The following is an 11720-nucleotide window of genomic DNA, read 5'->3' on the forward strand; positions in this document are numbered from 1 at the left end:
TATTACTTGTAGACTTTTGGATCGCAGCCATTCTGACTGGTGTGAAATGGTACCTCATAGTGGTTTTGATTTGCATTTCTCTGATAATGAGTGATGTTGAGCATCTTTTCATGTGTTGGTTAGCCATCTGTATGTCTTCTTTGGAGAAATGTCTATTTAGTTCTTTGGTCCATTTTTTGATTGGGTCATTTATTTTTCTGGAGTTGAGCTGTAGGAGTTGCTTGTATATTTTCGAGATTAGTTGTTTGTCAGTTGCTTCATTTGCTATTATTTTCTCCCATTCTGAAGGCTGTCTTTTCACCTTGCTAATGGTTTCCTTTGATGTGCAGAAGCTTTTAAGGTTAATTAGGTCCCATTTGTTTATTTTTTATTTTATTTCCAATATTCTGGGATGTGGGTCATAGAGGATCCTGCTGTGATGTATGTCAGAGAGTGTTTTGCCTATGTTCTCCTCTAGGAGTTTTATAGTTTCTGGTCTTACGTTGAGACCTTTAATCCATTTTGAGTTTATTTTTGTGTATGGTGTTAGAAAGTGCTCTAGTTTCATTCTTTTACAAGTGGTTGACCAGATTTCCCAGCACCACTTGTTAAAGAGATTGTCTTTAATCCATTGTATATTCTTGCCTCCTTTGTCAAAGATAAGGTGTCCATATGTGCGTGGATTTATCTCTGGGCTTTCTATTTTGTTCCATTGATCTATATTTCTGTCTTTGTGCCAGTACCATACTGTCTTGATGACTGTGGCTTTGTAGTAGAGCCTGAAGTCAGGTAGGTTGATTCCTCCAGTTCCATTCTTCTTTCTCAAGATCGCTTTGGCTATTCGAGGTTTTTTTGTATTTCCATACAAATTGTGAAATTATTTGTTCTAGCTCTGTGAAGAATACTGTTGGTAGCTTGATAGGGATTGCATTGAATCTATAAATTGCTTTAGGTAGTATACTCATTTTCACTATATTGATTCTTCCAATCCATGAACATGGTATATTTCTCCATCTATTAGTGTCCTCTTTGATTTCTTTCACCAGTGTTTTATAGTTTTCTATATATAGGTCTTTAGTTTCTTTAGGCAGATATATTCCTAAGTATTTTATTCTTTCCGTTGCAATGGTGAATGGAATTGTTTCCTTAATTTCTCTTTCTGTTTTCTCATTATTAGTGTATAGGAATGCAAGGGATTTCTGTGTGTTGATTTTATATCCTGCAACTTTACTATAGTCATTGATTAGTTCTAGTAATTTTCTGGTGGAGTCTTTAGGGTTTTCTATGTCGAGGATCATGTCATCTGCAAATAGTGAGAGTTTTACTTCTTTTCTAATTTGGATTCCTTTTATTTCTTTTTCTGCTCTGATTGCTGTGGCCAAAACTTCCAAAACTATGTTGAATAGTAATGGTGAAAGTGGGCACCCTTGTCTTGTTCCTGACTTTAGAGGAAATGCTTTCAATTTTTCACCATTGAGGATAATGTTTTCTGTGGGTTTGTCATATATAGCTTTTATTATGTTGAGGTATGTTCCTTCTATTCCTGTTTTCTGGAGAATTTTTATCATAAATGGATGTTGAATTTTGTCAAAGGCTTTCTCTGCATCTATTGAGATAATCATATGGTTTTTATTTTTCAATTTGTTAATGTGGTGTATTACATTGATTGATTTGTGGATATTGAAGAATCCTTGCATCCCTGGGATAAAGCCCACTTGGTCATGGTGTATGATCTTTGTAATGTGTTGCTGGATTCTGATTGCTAGAATTTTGTTAAGGATTTTTGCATATATGTTCATCAGTGATATTGGCCTGTAGTTTTCTTTTTTTGTGGGATCTTTGTCAGGTTTTGGTATTAGGATGATGGTGGCCTCATAGAATGAGTTTGGAAGTTTACCTTCCTCTGCAATTTTCTGGAAGAGTTTGAGCAGGATAGGTGTTAGCTCTTCTCTAAATTTTTGGTAGAATTCAGCTGTGAAGCCGTCTGGACCTGGGCTTTTGTTTGCTGGAAGATTTTTGATTACAGTTTCAATTTCCGTGCTTGTGATGAGTCTGTTAAGATTTTCTATTTCTTCCTGGTCGAGTTTTGGAAAGTTGTACTTTTCTAAGAATTTGTCCATTTCTTCCACGTTGTCCATTTTATTGGCATATAATTGTTGATAATAGTCTCTTATGATCCTTTGTATTTCTGTGTTGTCTGTTGTGATCTCTCCATTTTCGTTTCTAATTTTACTGATTTGATTTTTCTCCCTTTGTTTCTTGATGAGTCTGGCTAATGGTTTGCCAATTTTATTTATCCTTTCAAAGAACCAGCTTTTGGTTTTGTTGATTTTTGCTATGGTCTCTTTTGTTATTTTTGCATTTATTTCTGCTCTAATTTTTAAGATTTCTTTCCTTCTACTGACCCTGGGGTTCTTCATTTCTTCCTTTTCTAGTTGCTTTAGGTGTAGAGTTAGGTTATTTATTTGACTTTTTTCTTGTTTCTTGAGGTGTGCCTGTATTGCTATGAACTTTCCCCTTAGGACTGCTTTTACTGTGTCCCACAGGTTTTGGGTTGTTTTGTTTTCATTTTCATTCATTTCTATGCAAATTTTGATTTCTTTTTTGATTTCTTCTGTGATTTGTTGGTTATTCAGCAGCGTGTTGTTCAGCCTCCATATGTTGGAATTTTTAATAGTTTTTCTCCTGTAATTGAGATCTAATCTTACTGCATTGTTGACCTAGAGAGTTTTATGAGTCAGAGCCTGCATTCAGACTATCTGCAGCCCAATCTGAGCCGCTCCCTGCTGTCTGTGATTTTGAAATTTTTTCCTGAAACGTCTCCGGGCCCTGCTTTCTTATCTGCAACATGGAACTAGTAAGAGTGTCCACTAGGATTGTTGTGAAAAGTAGATTATGAATTCAAGTCATTGGCTAAATAGGGCTTCCCTGATGGCTTAGTAAAGAATCTGCCTGCAAAGCCGGGGACCCAGGTTCAATCCCTGTGTCAGGAAGATCCTTTGGAGAAGGAAATGGCAACCCACTCCAGTATTAATGCCTGACACACGGTATGCCTTCAGTAAATGTTAGCTATTAGGATTACTGTTCATTAGCATTAAAATGGGGGTTCAAATGTTTAGTACATGCTAATGATGGGTTAAAAAAAAGAAGAAAATTAGAAAATAAATAATGCTTATGATGTCACCATAACAAAGAACAGAAAAGCCTTATGTGTGGAAGAAACTTTTGCGGAAGAAAGTGAAGCCAAATATGTTCTTTTCTCTTTTGGCTGTGTCATGTGGTTCGTGAGATCTTAACTTCCCGACCAGGGATCAAACAGGGGCCCTCAACAGTGAGACTACAGAGTCCTAACCACTGAACTGCCAGGGAATTTCCCAAATATTTTCAATGGTGTGTTGGAGTTAGATGGCACAATGGTAAAAAATCTGCCTGCCAATGCAGGAGACATAAGTGATGCCATTTCCATCTCTGGGTCAAGAAGATCCCCTGGAGTAGAAAGTGGCAACCCACTCCACTATTCTTACCTGGAGAATCCCATGGACAGAGAAGCCTGGGGGGCTGCAGGGGTTTGCAAGAGTTGGACACAACTGAGCATGCAGCATATTGGAGTGGAAAGACGATGGGAAGTTGGTTTGTTTGTTTGTTTGTTTGTTTTTTCATTTTCTCTATTGTTAAAAGATAAACTGAGTTGTATTAAAAGTTTTAAGAGTTTATTTAAGCAAAAATTAATTCAAACCAGGCAGCATCCAGGCCAGTGGAGGTTGGAGGAGCCAGCTATATGAAATGAAAGATTTTCCAGGCAGAAGAGAGCCAGAGGCAGAAGTTACCCTGGACAGGAGAGCAGGTTGTGAGTTCCCTCAGGGGATGGTGAGGACTACGGGGCAGGTGACTGGTGAGGGTTCCTTCCTGGGAAAGCTGAACCCATAATTAGATCATGCTTTGGACGTGAGGCTTAGCATGTTGTTGTGTTAGTTGCTCAGTCGTGTCCAACTCTTGGTGATCCGCCAGGCTCCCCTGTCCGTGGAATTCTCCAGGCAAGGATATTGGAGTGGGTTCCCATGCCCCTCTCCAGGGGATCTTCCAGATCCAGGATCAAACCTGGGTCTCCCACATTGCAGGCAGATTCTTTACCATCTGTGCCACCAGGACAGCTCATTAGATTGCCATGAGTAGCTCCATTTGGGGCCTGATGTCTTGTTTTTAACACTATATTCCAAAGGATCTTCCCTATAAAATTAAATTGCTTGTATAATTTTAATGTGCCTTAAGAAAATAAAAATCGTAACTGCTAACCAATAAGTACGATAATAAAGCTACTTGCCATTAAAAGAAAAATTAGTTGTTGAAAGGTGTATACTCTCTGCACTCCCAGCTTCCTTTAAAGCTGATCATGTAGGTCACTTTCTGCTTTGCTCATCGATACAAGGCACCCACTGCTGCAGTGTCCAGAGCGAAACCTAAGGACATGTTAACAGTCTGACTTCCTAATGCTAACTTGGTCAATCTCCGATGCCCAGAAGACCCTCTGTCTCCCTTTAAAGTCTGAGATAACCATCCATACGTTTCAGGTTTACCGCTCCAGCCCTAATGCATCTGCCAAACACATGAATATTTAAATATCTAAAAAGACTGCATCAACAACAACAAAAAAAAAGTGACTTATTTACAGCTGGGGGGGTTGCTTTTCACATTGCCCCACAGAGGGGCTAAGAATGGGCTGGGCCTCAAATCCATTTCCCTGGGAGGGACTGAAGACCCCCAAAGGAAAGAACCTCCATCCTGAAAAGAGCTAAGCGTGCAGAGAACTTGCATTGTCCCAGACCCAGGCTGTGTGTCTGACATACATCATCTCATTTCATGCTCACAACCGCTCTGTGAGGTATAAGATGCCATTCACCTGTGATACTGTGGTTAAATATACACTTGGTCTTCCTCCCGGGTTGGGGTTGCCGGCACAGAGCTCCTAAAACTCCTGGAATTTCCTACTTGATAAGAGACATAAGGTGTCTTTTTTTATTCATCACAAGCCCTATTCCATTACACTAGAGTTTAAAGTAACAGTGTTTTTTGCAAAGTCCCCCAAGGATGGAAGCTGGTTACCAGGGAGACCAGGGGAGTGACTAGAGAGTCAGAACTTTCAGCTCCAGTCCCCTGACCTCTTGAGGGATAGTTCATCACCAGTGGCTGATGATTCCATCAGTGGTGCCTAAGCAGTGACATCTGCACAGACCCCAAAAGACTGGACTGGAGAGCTTCCAGGTTGGTGACCATGTGGTGGGCATGGAACCTCCATTCCCTGCGCACGCCTTGCTCTGGCCATCTCTTCTGGCTATTCCTAAGTTTTATCCTTTAAAAGAAACTGGTAATCTTTTTTGTTATATTCACTAGTGTGTTGTACTTTTTAGATTCCACATATAAATGATATCATATAGTGTTTGCCTTTCTCTGTCTGATTTATTTCACTTCGATGATACCCTCCAAGTATTATGTTGCTGGAAATGGCAAAATTTCATTCTAGGGAGATCAGGAGGGATGGAGGGGTAGAATATAAGGGTAGGGGATTAAGAAGTATAAAAAATTATGTATAAAATAAGATACAAGGATATACTGTACAACATGGGGAGCTTAGCCAATACTTTAAAATAACTACATGCTTAGTCGCTCAAGTCGTGTCTGACTCTGTGTGACCCCATGGAGTTAGCCCACCAGGCTCCTCTGTCCATGGGGATTCTCCAGGCAAGAATACTGGAGTGTGTTGCCATGCCCTCCTCCAGGGGATCTTCCCAGCCCAAGGATTGAACCCAGGTCTCCCACATGGCGGGCAGATTCTTTACCATCTGAGCCACCAGGGAAGCCCAAAAATACTGGAGTGGGTAGCCTATCCCTTCTCCAGGATCTTCCTGACCCAGGAATCGAACCAGGGTCTCTGCATTGCACGTGGATTCTTTACCACCTGAGCTGAGCTACCAGGGAAATCCAATAATAACTGTACATGAAGTATAACCTTTAAACAGTGTGAATCACTATATTGTACGTCTGAAACATATAATATATACATAATTATACTGGCTTCCCCAGTGGCTAAGCAGTAAAAATGTCTGCCTGCAATGCAGGAAACACAGGTTTGATCCCTGGGTTGGGAAGATCCCCTGGGGAAGGAAATGGCTACCCACTCTAGTATTCTTGATGAGAAAATCCCATGGACAGAGGAGCCTGGCATGCTATAGTCCATGGGGTTGTAAAGAGTCAGACCAACTGAGCACGTACTACTTTCCATTCTTCGATTAAAAAATAAAATTTAGGAACTGGTAATCTGGAAAGTAAATTGTTTGAGTTCTATGTGCCTCTGTAGGAAATTAATCAAGCCCTAGGAGGGCTGTCATGGGACCCACTTAACTACAGCCAGTCAGTCAGAAGCACATGGATTGGGGAATTGGCTGGCGTCTGAAGTGGGGACCACCTGGTAGAACTGAGCCCTGAACCTTCAGGGTTTGACAGTAACAAGCAACCCTAGCCAAAAAATGGATCCCTAATTCAACACAAATCACCTGGGGAATTCCACCCAGGGTTTAAATCTCCGGGTTTCTGGACAGTGAATCAGAGCCTCCTTCCCAAGGATGTGCTCACTCCTGATGAGGGGAAACACCTTCCAGGCATCAGGTGCCCCGGGATTCTGTTCTGCCCTGCTGGAATCCCACAGGGATTCCTGCATCAAGGCTTTTGAGCTCCTAAAGCTTTGGGCTCCACCTGGGCACGGATTCTCACTGGCGTTAGCTGAACTGTACCAGTCAGCAGATTTTGGTAGAAGGGTGAACGTGCCCAAGGCCTAGAACCTCAAATGGTGAAGAGAATCTTGTGGATGTGACTTAAGAGTCTTGAGAGGGGAGATGGTCTTTACCGCCATTCTTGACTAAGGCAATCACAGTGTCTTCATGGGCAGCAAAGGAAGGGTTGATGCAGAAAGAAGAGGAGGCCCTGTGAGGAAAGAGGAGGGCTGGGAGCCTTGTGGCCACAAGCTGAGGAGTGCCAGCAGCTGCCTGGAGCCGGACGGGGCGGGTGGACTCTGCCCAGAGCCCCCAAAGAAGGCATGGCCCTGCTGGCCCCTTGAGTTCTGCCCAGGAATGTTGATTTTGGACTTCTGGCCTCCAAGACTGTTAAAGATATTTTTAAAGCCACCTCGTTTGTGGTTGTTTATGACAGCAGCCACGGGAACCTAATACAGTTTTCAACTGGACTTCCCATTGTTTCATGCTAACTTGACCTCAGACACAAACTTTGGTATTAAAACCCCCCGAGAAATCTTCTGCAGACACAACTATGCTTGCGCCAAGGACTGCTCTCAGAAAAGCCCAGCTTGGGAGAAACATCCATTTTCGTTGACGTGAAGGAGCAATTCAGCTTGTTAAATACAGGGAAATGCAATTTTCAACTCCAATTTTAGCAATTACTGTTCCTTTATATGCAAATAGGATCTGTGTTTCCATGCTAACTAGCCAAAGCTAATAAATAAATTCTGTTTCCAATCTTCCAAATGGGTATAATTAGGCTGTTTATTATTTGTCTGTTCAGACAGGATCAGGTGCATTCAGGGTGATATGGCCATTGACATCTGTTCAGACCATCTGTCTGTTCAGACCAAATCCTAATTACAAGTCTGAAAGGAGAGTTTTCAGATAAAACACGTTACCTAAAATGGAATCAATTTCACAGGATTTAGTTAAAACAAACAACTCCTTAAAAGTGGCTCTTCTCACTGGTAGCATCTTGAACCTAGACATCTTTTCAATATGATGAAATTTTCAACAAATGGAGCGTCCTGTAAACACAGGATTATAAGAACTGCTATTGTGGCTCAGATCATGAACTCCTGATTGCCAAATTCAGACTTAAATTGAAGAAAGTGGGGAAAACCACTAGATCATTCAGGTATGACCTAAATCAAATCCCTTATGATTATACAGTGGAAGGGACAAATAGATTTAAGGGACTAGATCTGATAGACAGAGTGCCTGATGAACTACAGACGGAGGTTTGTGACTTTATACAGGAGACAGGGATCAAGACCATCCCCAAGAAAAAGAAATGCAAAAATGCAAAATCGCTGTCTGAGGAGGCCTTACAGATAGCTGTGAAAGGAAGAGAAGCAAAAAGCAAAGGAGAGAAGGAAAGATATACTCATTTGAATGCAGAGTCCCAAAGAATAACAAGGAGAGATAAAAAAAGCCTTCCTCAGTGATCAGTGCAAAGAAATAGAGGAAAATAATAGAATGGGAAAGACTAGTGATCTCTTCAAGAAAATTAGAGATACCAAGGGAACATTTCATGCAAAGATGGGCACAATAAAGGACAGAAATGGTATGGACCTAACAGAAGCAAAAGATATTAAGAAGAGGTGGCAAGAATACACAGAAGGACTGTACAAAAAAGATCTTCATGACCCAGATAATCACAACGGTGTGATCGCTCACCTACAGCCAGATATCCTGGAATGTTAAGTCATTGGGCCTTAGGAAGCATCACTACGAACAAAGCTAGTGGAGGTGATGGAATTCCAGCTGAGATATTTCAAATCCTAAAAGACGATGCTGTGAAAGTGCTGCACTCAATGTGCCAGCAAATTTGGAAAACTCAGTAGTGGCCACAGGACTGGAAAAGGTCAGTTTTCATTCCAATCCCAAAGAAAGGCAATGCCAAAGAATGCTCAAACTACCGCACAATTGCACTCATCTCACATGCTAGTAAAGTAATGCTCAAAATTCTCCAAGCCAGGCTTCAGCAATACATGAACGGTGAACTTCCAGATGTTCATGTTGGTTATAGAAAAGGCAGAGGAACCAGAGATCAAATTGCCAACATCTGCTGGATCATCGAAAAAGCAAGAGAGTTCCAGAAAAAACATCTATTTCTGCTTTATTGACTATGCCAAAGCCTTTGACTGTGTGGATCACAATAAACTGTGGAAAATTCTGAAAGAGATGGGAATATCAGACCACCTGACCTGCCTCTTGAGAAATCTGTATGCAGGTCAGGAAGCAACAGTTAGAACTGGACATGGAACAACAGAGTGGTTCTAAATAGGGAAGGGAGTATGTCAAGGCTGTATATTGTCACCCTGCTTATTTAACGTCTATGCAGAATACATCATGAGAAATGCTGGGCTGGAGGAAGCACAAGCTGGAATCAAGCTTTCTGGGAGAAATATCAATAACCTCAGATATGCAGATGGCACCACCCTTATGGCAGAAAATGAAGAAGAACTAAAGAGCCTCTTGATGAAAATGAAAGAGGAGAGTGAAAAAGTTGTCTTAAAGCTCAACATTCAGAAAACGAAGATCATGGCATCTGGTCCCATCACTTCATGGCAAATAGATGAGGAAACAGTGGAAACAGTGGCAGACTTTATTTTGGGGGGCTCCAAAATCATGGCAGATGGCGATTACAGCCATAAAATTAAAAGACGCATACTCTTTGGAAGGAAAGTTATGACCAACCTAGACAGCATATTAAAAAGCAGAGACATTACTTTGCCAACAAAGGTCCATCTAGTCAAGGTTATGGTTTTTCCAATAGTCGTGTAGGGATGTGAGAGTTGGACTATAAAGAAAGCTGAGCGCTTTCAAAAGATGCTTTTGAACTATGGTGTTGGAGAAGACTCGAGAGTCCCTTGGACTGCAAGGAGATCCAACCAGGCCATCCTAAAGATCAGTCCTGGGTGTTTATTGGAAGGACTGATGCTGAAGCTGAAACTCCAATACTTTGTCCACCTGATGCGAAGAACTGACTCATTTGAAAAGACCTTGATGCTGAGAAAGATTGAGGGCAGGCAGAGAAGGCAATGACAGAGGATGAGATGGTTGGATGGCATCACCGACTTGATGGACATGAGTTTGGGTAAACTCCAGGAGTTGGTGATGGACAGGCGTGCTGTGGTCCATGGAGTTGCAAAGAGTCAGACATGACTGAGTGACTGAACTGAGATGAACTGAACTGAACTGATCTCAGAGAGCCAGCAGAAAGCAGAGGCTTGAAGTGAGGTCTTTCAGTTCTCTGCCCAGGAACTAAGAACTGTGTGGACGGTGCTCAGTCATGGCCGACTCTTTGCGACTCTATGGACTGTAGCCCACCAGGCTCTTCTGTCCATGGGATTTTCCAGGCAAGGATACTGAGGTGGGTTGCCATTTTATCCTCCAGGGGATCTTCCTGACCCAGGGATCAAATCTGCATCTCTTGTATCTCCTGTGTTGGCAGGTGGATTCTTTACCACTGCATCACCTGGGCTTCCTGGACCTGGGTGGCCGGATGAAAACCAGAAATCCTGGCTGATAGTCCAACAGGGGCTGGAGGCTAGAAACAAGGTTCCCCTGGCTCTTGGCACCCCCATTTGAAAGAATGCTTCAAGGAGGAAAAACTGTTTAAAAAAAAAGGTACAAACTTTATTATTGGAGGAGACACAACATAAGTAGTAGAGTACAACAGGGAAGCAGGGCTTGAGGGAGGACAGGGAGGCTCTAGAGGGAAGGGATATATGTATAATTAGGGCTGATTTGCATTGTTGTATGGAAGAAACCAACCAACACTGTAAAAAAAAATTTTTTTAAGAGTCAAAAGAAAAGACAGAAGAAAACCAGGGATGCATACCCAGACAGAAAGGGTGCAGGTTCCCCCAGTGAGGAGGTGCCCAGTAAAGAGGTGGTTAAGTCATTTATAAAGGGCAGTTCTTCCAGGCCTTTCTCTGTGTGTGTGTGTGTGCATGCTCAGTCATGTCCAATCTTTGAGACCCCATGACCTGTAGCCTACCAGGCTCCTCTGTACATGGGATTCTCAGGACAAGACCACTGGAGTGCGTGGCCATGCCCTCCTCCAGGGGATCTTCCTGACCCAGGGACTGCATCCCCTGCATTGGCAGGCAGAGGCTTTACCACTGAGCCACCTGGGAAGGTGCCCAACTTATTTCAAGATGGATTTCCACTCATAGGCCTATGGGGGGATCAGGGAACTTGGCATCACCTATTCTGGGGTGTCGCCCCTTCCTCTTTGACCCCAAGGAGCCTTTCTGCACATGTGCAGTGTTTCCCTTGCCCCAAGGATGGGAAACATGTGACCTCTTGATCTTTGACTCAGACAGGGCTTGGCCCCTCTTGTCCCTGACATAGCTGTTATCTTAAAGTGTCCTCAGGAGATAAAGTCCAGCAACGTACCCTGTTCCTGTTGTTATTTCCATCACGAAGTGTCTGTAAATCTCTAGGAGCCCATGTCCTGCCCGCCTCCCTCCTGTGCTAAACTGAGACTCCTGTGCGGTGTGTGTTACTCATGTTGGCGACTTCACCACCTCTGACAGCGCTGCTGCCTCACATCCACAGGATCCACCACCTGGTGACGCCGAGGGTCTGTGGCTGGTGGTCTCAGAGTGAGACCACCCCGAGGGCCATCTGGCATGTGATGAGAGCTCTGGGCCCACCCAGGAGTGGGCAGCTTTCAGATGCCCACACTCATGGATGACCACGGGCATGTACCGTGACTGGGACCAGCCAAATCTGCAGAGACCGTCCCGGTAATAATGCCTTCTTCCTTCACGTTGACAGATGGAACAGGAATGAGCCCATTTTGCTATGACGTGTGGAAAAAGAGTAACTGCAGGGCATCTGCAGGGAAAGCTTGGTGGGCAGGAGCAAGATGGAGTCGGGGGAGGAGGGTTGGCCCATGATGCTCACACTCCTGCAGCGCCCCCCTCAACCCATAGT

This window comes from Bos taurus, chromosome 24, assembly GCF_002263795.3.
Source record: "Bos taurus isolate L1 Dominette 01449 registration number 42190680 breed Hereford chromosome 24, ARS-UCD2.0, whole genome shotgun sequence".
Lineage (NCBI taxonomy): Eukaryota > Metazoa > Chordata > Mammalia > Artiodactyla > Bovidae > Bos > Bos taurus.